The 13,427-nt window shown below is 36.2% G+C and overlaps 1 pseudogene; it reads right to left on the bottom strand.

Annotated features, from left to right (window-relative positions):
• Window positions 1-10,347: 10,347 nt before the first annotated feature.
• LOC107637060 (uncharacterized) lies at window positions 10,348-12,007 on the bottom strand (annotated as a pseudogene).
• Window positions 12,008-13,427: the final 1,420 nt, after the last annotated feature.

Raw genomic sequence — 13,427 nt, 5'->3', positions numbered from 1 at the left:
CTTTTCTCAAAGGCCATCTTCACCCTAGCCTTTTTCTTCATAGGCTTTTCTTGTAACTTTACTTTTCTTCTGATAACTTCTACCTTCTTCTTTCTTCTTCTCTGACAGATGATATGACTGAATGCAAAGAGAGAGATGAGAGAGAAGAGAGAATAGCTTTCATTTGAAGTCATCAATGCACATTAAACTCAATTGAAATCTCACTTCCATTCCCCTATGCATAAAGTAACATGTAAAGCATTTAATATAATTAAATCAAATTTAATTTTCACTCCCTGTTGCTAATACATGGAGTCACGTATGGCTTTTGGTTACTTAAGTATGAGCTTAATTGAATTGCAATATGAAGTCCATTAACCATGAGAGTTTCGGTTACCAAGGAATATAATTAATTAAAATTGGAATTTGGATTCCAGTAGGTAACTGAAGCATGCCTTGATCCACTTCTTTCTTCTTCTAGTGGATCAATAATGATGTTGGACCAAGAGGAGAGTTTATTTGGGCTTTTTATTAGTTTCTTGGGCCAACTTTGGATTTCTTTCTTTTTAATATTCAGCCACTAATATTTGAATTAATTTTGCCCAAGACTGAATTTTCTTCAATGATCCATTTGGGCAATTTGGTTTTCTTTTATTTCAAAGCACACTCACTTATATTAATTTTGCACATGGCTTGATTAATAACAAGTTGGGCTTATAATTTTAATAAATATTTAACTAAGATTTTAATAATATTTGATCATCATATTTAATATTTATTTCCAAACTCAACACAAGATTTCATTAAGCTCCTGTAAGAAAATTCTAACCTTTTTGTCTAAAAAACTTCTAATATGCTTGGAATTCACCCCAATCTCATAAGTCACAAGCTTGCTGTTTACCGGGGCTCACGACCTGTCCAACAAAAATGACGAAAGCTTCGTCCTAAAAGGGCAGAAGTTGTAGAAGAGTAAGTCCAAGCACTTTGAGAAGCAGGATTCATAAGGGAGGTGAAATATCCATTATGTCTTGCTAATGTGGTACTTGTGAAGAAACAAAATGAAAAATGGAGATGTGTGTCGACTATACTGACCTCAACAAAGTCTGTTCTTATCCCCTTTCCAGTATTGACGCTCTAGTAAATTCGGCTTCTGGCTACAAGTACTTGTCTTTTATGGAAGCATATTCGGGATACAACCAAATCCTGATGTACAAGTCAGATCAGGAGAAGACCTCTGATACGTGTTCGTATCAACCTCTTTCATTACTTTTACAGCAAACTAATACTATGCAGTAATGCCATTTGGATTAAAAAATTCTGGAGCCAGATATCAATGATTAATAAACAAGATATTTGAATCTCACCTTGAAAAATTGATGGAAGTCTACGTAGATGATATGTTTGTCAAGATTAGGGAAGAAATCAGTCTGCTATCCAATCTGGCAGAAGTGTTCAACACGATAAGGCAGCACGAGATGAGATTAAATCTCACAAAATGCACATTTGCAGTTGAAGTTGGAAAGTTCTGGGGATTCATGCTCACCCAAAGAGGCATTGAAGCCAACCCAAACAAATGCAGGACAATTTTGGAGATGAAGTTTGAAGGAAGTTCAGCAGCTAAACGGCAGGCTGACAGCCTTGTCTAGATTCTTTGCAAGGTCAGCTTTGAAAACCCTACCTTTATTCTCACTTGTCAAAAAGTGATATCAATTTCAGTGGACTCAAGAATGTGAGCAATCTTTTCAAAACTTCAAAAAATTCTTGAGCCAACCACCTATCCTCACCCGACCTGAAGAAGGAGAAAAGCTCATATTATATCTGGCCGTAGCGGACAAGGCCATAGCCTCTGCCCTCGTCCGAGAAGATAAGGGAGCGCAGAAACCTGAATACTTTACGAGCAAGGCATTGCAGGGGCAGAATTGAACTATCAAAAAATAGAAAAATTCGCCTATGCCCTCGCCATAGTCTCCAGAAGACTCTGACTTTACTTTTAAGCTCATACCATTAAAGTTTGAACTAACCATGATGCATATTCTCCAAAATATGGATATTATAGGACGGATGTTACAATGGGACATGGAATTATCCGAGTTCTACCTCAATTATGAAGCTCATACAACCATCAAATCTCAATATCTAGCCGACTTCCTAGCTGAATACATAGGCGAACAACAAAGAAGTCCTACAGTTTGGAATCTATATGTAGATGGATAATCAAATAAAGCTAGTAGTGGAGCAAGAATTATTCTTGAAAATGAAGAAGGAATTCGGTAGAGCTCTCCTTAAAATTCAAGTTTCCAGCTTTAGACAACCAAATTGAATTTGAAGTCATGCTTGCTAGCTTAAGGCTAGCCAAAAAAGTCGGAGCATTAAAAGTCACAGTGTTTAGTGACTCCTAAGTAATAACCTCGGGATTACCAAATCAAAAATCCTAACATGAAGAGGTACTCGAAGAAAACACTAGAATAGCTAGCACAATTTCAACAGAGGTCATGCACATAACTCGAAAGCTTAATTGTCGAGCTAATTTCCTCTCAAAACTGGCTAGTACAAAGCTAGGGACAACAACAAAAGTTTGATCTAGGAAACTCTCCATAGACCAGCAATAGCAAAAAAAATTGACAAGTCGGACGCTCTAACAATCTCCAATCTATAGCATTTTTCTTTTAATTGATTTTGGGTCAAAGACATGATATTTGACGTCCAAGTGTTGATTTGTCAAACTTTAGGGGTGCTAACAAGCCATTAAAATGTAGGAGTTATTTAATTTATGTTTATTTTACTCGTATTTATAATTAATAAAATATTTTTTATTTTATAACAATTTAAAGAAAATAAGTAATATTTTTATTTTAATTAACAATTATACATATTATGTAAAATAAAAAACAATAAATAAATAATTTAAATATATATAAGAATAGACACAAATTAGATTGAATATGGATAAAATTTTAATCTAATTTGCACTTAAAATATCAAATTGGATCAAATTATATATATACATTTTTTGAGTTGGCATCCGATCCAATCCACTTTTTTTTGTAGGTGACTCGATCCAATCCATTTGAATAAAATCAAATCGGATATTATTAATAAAAAAAATTAACTTTTTTTTCTAATAGTGAATTTTTTTTTTACATTTTTAGAATTTTTTTAAAAATATTTTCTTAAATAATAGAAATAAAAAACTAAATATATATAAATAATAATAAAATTAAAATAATCAAATCTAACTATCCAATATTTCAACAACAACAAACAAGTAATAATAAAAATTTTAACATACCAAAACTATAAGAATACAACACAAATTAAAACTAAACGAAATTAAGAAATACTTAAAAACTTAACTAACAATAACAAATATATTTATTTATAATATTTTATATTAGTTATTTGGAGATGTAAATTGAATATGCAGATACATTTCTAAAATTTGATATCTGATCTTTTTGTATATAAATCGAATGATTCGAATCCGATTTAATAGACTTATATATTGAATATGGATAAATACTATTAATATTGTGGATTGAATTCCAATTTATCCATCCCTAAATATATATCTGCAAAACTAAATATAATAGAAATTATTTTCAGTTTAATGTTTTAAAAGTATAGAAGTCAACTGAAAATTCAATTACACCATCAAACGTATCATATGTTGCAACAAAATGTCAGTTTCTTGATTTCCTTTAAAACCATTGAAACATTAATTAGGAATAATAAAAAGGAATGAATTAATCGAATACAATTGTAATCCCATATGCACAACAACTTCATCCAGAATTAAAGCTGAAATTAATTGCATTCAATATATGACAAATTCTTTACTAACATACTCATCTTTTATTCTTTTCCAAATAGCGTACACGTTTTCATTCAAAGAAATAAAAAAAAAAAATTGTTTCCATTTGCATGCATACAACAAAGCCGGCAGCGTCCTCATATATATGTAAAAGTAATTCTGTATCTAAAAAGAATAGATGAGAAATATAATTTTTTTTTGAGTAAATTATTGTTTTTACTCACAAAAATTTTAAATATTGAAAAATTTATTTACAAAAAAAATTACAATCTATTTTATTATATAAAAATTAGGTTTTTGCACTTAACGATGGTGTTAATGTGGCATGTTTCAGAGAGTGTTTCCCGATTTAATTATTTTAACTCATTCAATATAATTTATTATAATTGTATTACATTAATTGTAATTCGTTATATTAGTTAATTGATTTATTTATTTATAAAGTTTAAAATAAAATAAATAATTTATTGCTTATTCTAATTGAATTCATTAAATTTAATTATATATTATATATAAATTAACAATAATTTATAATCACTTTATATTATAATATTCAATAAAATAATTTGTAAATCACTTGATATTATATATGTATTAACGAACTATTATATATGTGTTAATGAGTTAATTAAAGAGAGAGCGCCACGCGGTTTTGAGAGAAGAGAAGAAAAGGGGTGGTGTTACTATTCATCCTCCACTTCCGGGAGCCATAACTTGAGCTATGGACTTCTGATTGACGAGTCGTTTGCGGCCACGCGAAGCTCTCGTCGATATCTACGTTTCTATCTAAGCAAACCTGGTAAGAAATCGCGTCTCACTTCCCAGTTTCGTGCCCTAGATTTCTGCGCATTTTGGGTTTAGTTTTTGAGCAAGTTTTGTGGTTTTGTTTGTTTAGGAAATCTCTAGTAGCGGGTAAATATTGGATTTTATCCCTAATCTCGTTGGGTAAGGTAAGGTTTCACTAAACCCTTGTGTTTAGTTGTTTTGTGTATGTTAGGTTTTGATTTTGGTGATATATGTGTTGTTAGTTTGAGCTTTGGTGTTTGTTGGAGTTGGTTGAGGTTTTGGATCGAGCTTGGTGGTTTCGTTTTGGTGTTTGGTGCGTTTGGAAATCGATCAAGGTATGGTTTCAGTTTCCTTTATGTAATATGTAATGTTTCTGGACACTTAGGTTAGTTGACTTTAAGACAGGATTGAATTATGTAATTTGGCATGTGAATGGTGTTGAAAATTTTATGAGTTGTATATATTAGAGTTTGATTTTGATGAATGTGTGATTTATTGTTTTTGAGGAGGGTTGTTGTTATGGCGGATAAATAATGATGGATATTGATGTTGTAGTGGTGTTGTGTAGAAGGAATTGGAATAATAATGATAATGATTATATGATTTGATGATGATTGTTGGTATTTTAGTGATTTATGAAGGTTGATGATGAATATTGAGATTTGTTATGGTTGTGGAGAGTTGTTGGTATTGTTTATGATTATTGATGAGTTGTGTTGGTGGGTGTTGAGATGGGAAGAGGGATGTTGATGATGATTTTGATTGTTGGTTATTGTGGTTGATGATGATGGTTGAGGATTATTGGTGCTAATGATGTATTATAATGTTGGTTAATGTTAGTTATTGTTTGGTGATAATTATTGGAATTGACGAGGATTTGTATTGGTTGTTGATGTTGGTTGGTTGATGATGCTTGATGAATTAATTTTGTAAATATTGTTAAATAATGATGTTGAGGTATGATGTATATTGAATTTGAATGAATGTATATTGTTGATTATTGGTATAAAGCATGAATGAGGTTGTTGATGAAGATTGATAGTGAAAGAATGATGATTGGTAAAGGTGTTGGTGGAGGCTTGATTATAGTGTTTTATATTTGATGTTTGGATTGATGAGTGTTGAAGGGGTTGATAATTTGAGATATTAAATGTTGGATATGGTATAGTTGACTAATGATAGAAATGGTGAGAAGTCATATTGGTGTTAATTAGGGGTGTTCATGGTTTGGTTAATCCAAAAACCAAACCAGTTTTTTGGTTAACCAAAAATATAGTATTGGTTAATTAACCAAATTGGTTTTTCATGATGAAACCGGTTAGTGAATTTCAAAACCGGTTTTAACCGGTTATTAAAATAAAAACCGGTTTTTAAAAAAATAACCGATTTTTATATAAAAAACCAGTTTTTGTACCAAAAAACCGGTTTTTTGGTACAAAAACCGGTTTTTGCACCAAAAAACCGGTTTTTGCACCAAAAAACCGGTTTTTGTACTAAAAAATTGGTTTTTATACCATAAAATTGGTTTTTACATGTAAAAATATATTTTTACACAAAAATTAATATTTTTACATATAAAACCCAAATTTTTACACAAAAAACCGGTTTTTGGAAAAATTGGTTTTTATACCATAAAATTGGTTTTTACATGTAAAAATAGATTTTTACACAAAAATTAATATTTTTACATACAAAAATCCAAAATTTTAAACCTTTTTTTAATTGAATTTTTTTAATCTAATTTTTTTCTTTCTAAATGATACGAGTAACATTTGTAAATAATGAAGTCCCTTCCATTGCTTTCGTTCCTTTTTCTTTCTTATCTCTTTTCAATATTTTCTATAAATAATTTTTTCTCTTTCTCTCTCTCTCTCCTCTTCTCTTTCTTTTCTCTCTCTCTCTCTCTCCCATTTTTCTCTCTCCTCCTCTCTTTCTCTTCTCTCTCCCCCTCCTCTCTATCTCTCTCTCTCTCTCTCTCTCCCCTTCCCCTTCCCCTTCCCCCTCTTTCTCCCCTTCCCCTTTCGTTCTCTCTATCCTTCTCTCCCTCTCTCTCCCCATGCTCTCTCTCTCCCCCTCCCTCTTTCTCTCTCCCTTCCTCTCCCTCTCTCCTTCTCTCTCCCCTCTTCTCTTTTCTCTCTATCCTTCTCTTTTTCTGTCTCTCTCTCCTTCTCTCTCCTCATCCTCTCTCTCTCCCCTCTCTCTTTCTCTCTCTTTGTCCTTTTTCTGTCTCTGCTTCTCTCTCTCTTATCCTTCTTCTCTCTTCTTATCTCTCTCCTTTTTTTCTTTCTCCTTCTCTATCTTCGCCTTCTCTCTCTCTTCTCTCTCGCTTTAGAGAGAAGAGGAGAAAAGAGATAGAAGAGGGATATAGATTGAGAGAAGGTTGAGAGAGAAAGAGAAAAGAGAGAGTAAGAAAAGAAAGAGGAGAAGGAGAGAAAATGAAGAGAGGAAGAGGAGGAGAGAGAGAAAGAAGAAAAGGAAAGAGAGATGAGTGAGAGAGAGAAAGAGAGAAAAGAAAAAAGAGAGAGAGAGAAAGAGATGGGAGGTAAAGGAGAGAGAGAGAGGAAGGAGAGGGGAGAGAGAGAGAAAGAGAGAGAGAAAGAGAGAGAGAAGGGAAAAGAGAGGAGAAAGTAGAGAGATATGGGAGAGAGAGAGAGAGAGAAGGAGAGGAGAGGAGAGAGAGAGAGAGAGGAGGGGAGAGATAGAAAAAGGGGAGAGATGATTAGAGAGAAAAAGGGGAGGAGAGAGAGGAAGAGAGAGAGAGGAGGGGGAGAAAGAGGGCAAGGAAAGAGAGAGAGAGAGAGAGAGAGAGAGAGAGAGGAAGTGATAGAGCGGAGAGAAGGAGAGAGAGATAGAGAGAGAAGGAGAGAAAGAGAGAGGGAGAGAGAGAAAGATGGAAGAGGAGAGAGAGGGAGAGAAGGATAGAGAGACAAGGGAGAGAGAAAAAAAGACGAGGTGGAGAGAGAGAGAAAGAGAGAAAGAGAGAGGGAGGGAGGGGAGAGAGAGAGGAGGAAGAGGGGAGAGAGAGAGAGAGAGAGAAAGAGAGGAAGATAGGGAAAGAGAGAGATAGGGGAGAGAGAGGAGGAGAGAAAGAGGGAGAGAGAGAGAGAGAGAAGCGGAGAGAGAAGGAAAGAAGAGAGGAGATAAAGAGAAAAATGAGTTAGAGAGAGAAGGGAGAGAGAGGGGGGAAAGAAAGGGGAGAGAGGGAAAAGGGAGAGAAATAGGGGGAAAAGAAGAGAGAGAGAAGGGGATAGAGAATAGAGAGAGAGAGAGAGAGAATAGGGAGAGAGAAAAGGAGAGGAGGAGAAAGAGGAAAATGAGAGAGAGAGAGAGAGAGAGGAGGGAGAGTAGGGAAAAAGAGAGATAGGAGGAGAGAGAGAAGGGAGAGAAAGAGGAGAGAGAGAGAGAGAGAAAGAGAGAGAGAGAGAAAGAAGGGAGGGAGAGAGAGAAAGAGAGAGTAAGGGGGAGAGGGAGGGAGAGAGAAAGGGAGAGGAAGGGTGAGAGAGAGAGAGAGAGTGAGAGAGAGAGAGAAAGAGTATGTAATTTGGTTTTGAAATTAAGTTTTGATTTTAATTTGGTTTTGGTTTTGGTTAACCGGTTAAAAACCGGTTTTTTTAATTTGGTTTTGGTTAACCAATTCTAAAAAATATGGATATGGTTTTTAAATTGTTCCATTAAACTGGTTAACCAAAATGTGGTTATGGTTTTTTAACCGGTTAACCACATTTTGGTTTTTTTATGAACACCCCTAGTGTTAATAAGGTTAATGAAAATTTGGGGAATGTGAATTAGGTTGGATTTAGAATTGTTGAATGATTTTGAAGGTTGTGTAATTGGAAAAATGGTTGAAGTAGTGTTTGGTATGAGTTTTGTGCTTATTTTAGAGTATTGAAACATGGGCAGGACCTTTATAAGCTTTAGTTGGTTTTTCTTTGAAAAGTTAGCAAACGAAGGTCTAGGTTTCTGGTGTATTGAGGATGAGTTTGGTTGAGAGAGAAGGAAGAGTAGTGAACTTGGTGAGTTCTGACAATGAATTGAGAAATTGATGAACTGATGTGTTCGGAATGGAAAAGTATAAATTGATAATGGATGTGATGAGTTGAAGACTCAAAAAGGAATGAATGATCCTGATGAATGTTGAGAGTGTGTCAGGCACTATATCCTTGGAATGATAGTGTACTAGGCACTATATCCTTGGAGTGATTTATGATGAAATATATGTTGTTGTTGTTTTCCTTCTCTGTCGCAAGAGTGTACCAGGCACTATATCCTCGAAACGAAAGCATGCCAGGCGCTATATCCTCGGACGTGGCAGAAAGGCGACATCCGAAAGGATGTGTTGGGTTGGCATTCATAGACCGACAAGTGATATCACGAGCCAATAGGATAGACATTCATCATATGCATTTTCTATATGCTTGCTTGCTTTGATTACTTCAGTTTGCCTAATTGTATAACATGCCTACTTGCTTCTTGAATTACCTGCTGTATATGAAAATGATCTGTGTCTTACTTGTTTGCATTAATTGTGAGTGTTTGGTGCTGAGGAGGTTAGGTAGGCGGTGGCGATGGGATCGCACGGAGGTTAGGTTGGCGAGGGCTGTGGGATACATCGGTGTGATTAGTATTAGTTAGAATTCTCCTAAGTTTAGATAACCCGGTTTATGGTTTAAGTTCTTTATTTATTTATTTTTGTTCTAAGCTTAGAATATCAGTATGTGATGTGAAGTTCTAGGATTGCCTTCGGCGTCCCGGAGCCTTACATCTTACATCATTGGGCACTGTTACCATACTGGTTCTCATTCCATACTTTGTTGTTATTTTTTCATATGCAGGTCGTAATTCACCTCGGTGAAATTTTGGACATGGTGTGTGTGGAAAAGCTATGGTTGAAGGTAAAGCACTCTCAGCATCTCTATTGTGAGTTCAGGTGTGAAGGGAAGAGAATTCTTTAGTTTTTCGAACCACCCACCATGGTGACAATGTTACTTAGATTATTTTTTTCAATAGTAAATGTAGGTTTATTTGTTATAATTTTTTTAGTGGGAGTACATAAAGAATACATAGTATATAGTATATAAAGTGTAATAACTCAAATATTTTTAAGGGAATTTTTTATTGTATTCAACAATGAGAATAACTTATTTTTCTCTCTTAATCCCTTCTGGTTCATCAAACCATCAACATCATAACTTGAACAATAATAATCCTTTAAATAAGAGGCGGTTTCTTGACTGTTTCAGATTTTCTAATGCAGTCATGTGTGATATCGTTGTTTTGAGATGCACATACTTCAAAATGCAAGGTGGTATAGATATGTTTGTTAAGACTCTCGGGGATTACGAACGTCGTGTACGTTTCATAGTTTTCCCAGCCACGATAGGTGGGTTCGCTTCATAATTTCATAATTACGAGGAGTTTCTCAGCCGCTTATGATGGCCTTGTTGCTGAATGAGAATGAGTACAACGTTGTACTAATATTAGATGACGAGCATCCATTGTTTGATTATGCTATGTTGAGGCGTAGGCTGTTCTTTGGTTTTCCGAACCACCCACCACCACAGCCACTATGTTACTTAGATTTTTTTTTATCAATAGTAGATGTAGGCTTATTTGTTATAATTTTTTTAGTGGGAGTACATAAGGAGTACATATATATATAAAGTGTAATAACTCAATAGATAGTTTTAAGGGAATATTTCATTCTCTTCAGTAACGAGAATAACTTATTTTTTCTTTCTCTTAATCCTTTCTGGTTTATCAAACCATCATCATTACAGGTTGAACAGCTTAGAGCATGGTGGAGTTTGATTTTTTCTCAAGCAAACTTTAGGAAGAAAGAACTTAAAGTTATGAGCATTCTGAATCAAGTAAACAAGAAGATGACTGTAGAAGCAGTAGAAGGGGGAACGGACCCCATCTTCTTGATGATGTTCTTGAAGACGTACTCTTCAGGGAGCATGTCAAAGAGATCATCACCCTTGCAAAATTATGTCCTGAATTCTTGAATGGCTAAGGAACGATTTGTACCTGCCGTGAGCTGTGTGTGGCTATATGCAGTCATCTTGAACACAAATTTCCACATTTTCCAGAAGCAGAAGCTACAATGCCACCCTGCATCTGCCAACATAAGCGAGTGCCGATACTGAGTCTGCTGCGAGTACACATGTGCCGTCGCTCGCCAGCTGCTATAGTTTTTCAAACCACCCACTACCACACCACCACAGCCACTATGTTACCTAGATTTTTTTTATCAATAGTAGATGTAGGCTTATTTGTTATAATTTTTTTAGTGGTAGTACATAGGGAGTACATAATATATAAAGTATAATAACTCAATAGATAGTTTTAAGGGAATTTTTCATTCTCTTCAGCAATGAGAATAACTTATTTTTTTCTTTCTCTTAATCCTTTCTGATTTATCAAACCATCATCATTACAGCTTGAACAGCTTAGAGCATTGTGGAGTTTGTGTTTCTCTCAAGCAACCTCCACGAAGAAAGAACTTAAAATTATGAGCATTCTGAATCAAGTAAGCAGGAAGATGAACTACAGGAGCAGAAGGGGGAACGGACCCGTCTTCTTGATGATGTCCTGAATTCTTGAATGGCTAAGGAACGATTTGTACCTCACGCGATCTGCGTGGCTATATGCAGTCATCTTGAACACAAATTCCCACATTTTCCGGAAGCAGTATGCTGTGAGTACACATGTGCCGTTGCTCGCCAGCTGCTGTAGTCCACCGGAAACTCGTACGAACATGGAGCGCTTAAGCTCAAGGTGCATCAATGGAGGGATTCCATCACACCATTGCAAAAGCTTCCGTGTGTGGGCTTGGAATCTCGTCTGTGTCAGCCATTATAAGGATGTCTCCATTGGATATCCCTGCTTGCCGGATCAATGAATTCATCGTGGCGCGTTGTCTTCCCTCCAGCAGAAAAGGGTCCTCATATGATCCTTGCACTGCAAGTTTTCCCGGGAAGGTGCCGTGGACAGTCTTTTCTTTGGCAAGGCGAATCTTTCTCTGTTTAATTCAAAGTAACGAGGCTTTGGAATGCCTGTGAATGTGTGTTGGACTCGAGGATGATGAACTTGGAGACAATTGGTTGAAGCTCGTGCCATCTTATATCAAGCATGTCTAATTTATTGCTGAATATGATAGCATCGAAGACGCGGCGAGGGTGGGATCGAAGGGACCAACCGTGGAGATGGCAGAGGAGTGAGTTCATTTTCAGCATAGTAGTGAGGTATGTGTGGAAAAGCTATGGTTGAAGGTAAAGCACTCTCATCATCTCTATTGTGTGAGTTCAGGTGTGAAGAGAAGAGAAGAGGGATGAAGAAAGGGAATAGAGGGAACAGCGAGAAGGTTGAAAGAAGAGAGAAGAAGTTGAGAAAATCTGCGCTCTCAAAATTGATCAAGTCAGAATTGAGCATTTTAACTGATTATAGGAATGAACAGTATTCTACTTATAGTATCTACTTTGCTAGGCTACTTAATTTACCAGTCTTCTAAGTTACTAGTTACATACAAGTGTCAAGGCCTTCTAGTTACTTCCAACATCTAACTGACTATACAACTACTCTAGCTAACTGAGTAATACATCTCAAGTAACACCCCCTCTCAAACTTGGACTATGGATATCCATTAGTCCGAGTTTGCTTTCACATGACTTGAACATGCTTGGTGCTAATGCTTTGGTCAGGATGTCTGCTGTTTGTTCACTGCTGGCAATTGGCAATAATTTAGTGACCCCCTCTTGCCACTTATCTCTCGCAATGTGGCAATCAACTTCTATATGCTTGGTTCGTTCATGATACACTGGATTGACTGCTATGTGCAGTGCAGATTGACTGTCACAGTAAATGACTATCAGCTTCTGCTGCTCTATTTGAAGTTCCTTCATCATGTAAGCTAGCCACTGAGCATCCTTTGTGGCTGATGCAAGAGCTCTGTATTCGGCTTCACACGAGGATGCTGCAACCGTGTCCTGTTTTTTGCTCTTCCATGATATAATTGATGTCCCTAAGAAAAAACAATGGCCAGTGACTGATCTCCTAGAATCTGAACAGGTAGCCCAATCGCTGTCTGAGAAGCCAGATGGAGTGAAATCTGTTGTGGCGGAGAAGAACAGTCCTTTGGCTAGTGCTCCCTTGAGATACTTGAGGACCCTCAAGGCTGCCTCAAAATTTTTGTCTGTGGCACAGTCAAGAAATTGACTCAGTTTACTAACTGCATAGGCAATTTCTGATTTGGTGTTTGTGAGATACAAGAGCCTACCAATAATTCTACGATACTCTGAATTAGAAGCCAGCAACGTTCCAAATTTCTTTGACAGGTGAGTGGTGTAATCCATGGGAGTAGAGGCCGGTTTGGCATCCAACATTCCATAGTCTTGAAGAAGATCTAGGCAGTGCTTGCGTTGACACACTGCAATCCCCTTTCTGCTTCTTGCAATTTTCATGCCGAGGAAGTACTTTAACTCTCCAAGATCTTTAATCTTGTACAAATCATGCAGGTAGTGCTTGATCCTATTGATTTCGCCTAAGTCATCACCAGAAAGGACGAGGTCATCAACATAAACTAGGATAACAGTGAAACTAGTGGTAGAGAGCTTAGTGAACATGCTATAATCATGCTTGGATTGACTATAGCCTGCTGTTGTGAGTGAAGCTGCCAATTTGGTATTCCATTGTCTCGAGGCTTGCTTTAATTCATACAATGATCTATTTAACTTGCATACAAGGTCTGGTTCCAGGAGGTACAGTCCAAGAGGGGGTCGCATATAGACAGCTAATTGCTTCTTTCCAGTTTGAATCCAGAACGGCCTCATCATAGGTTTTTGGTTCTAAATTC

This window comes from Arachis ipaensis, chromosome B4, assembly GCF_059453495.1.
Source record: "Arachis ipaensis isolate K30076 ecotype BB chromosome B4, ASM5945349v1, whole genome shotgun sequence".
Taxonomy (NCBI): Eukaryota; Viridiplantae; Streptophyta; class Magnoliopsida; order Fabales; family Fabaceae; genus Arachis; species Arachis ipaensis.
The sequence above is the reverse complement of the archived record's forward strand: the minus strand, read 5'-3'. Positions and strand labels throughout refer to the sequence as shown.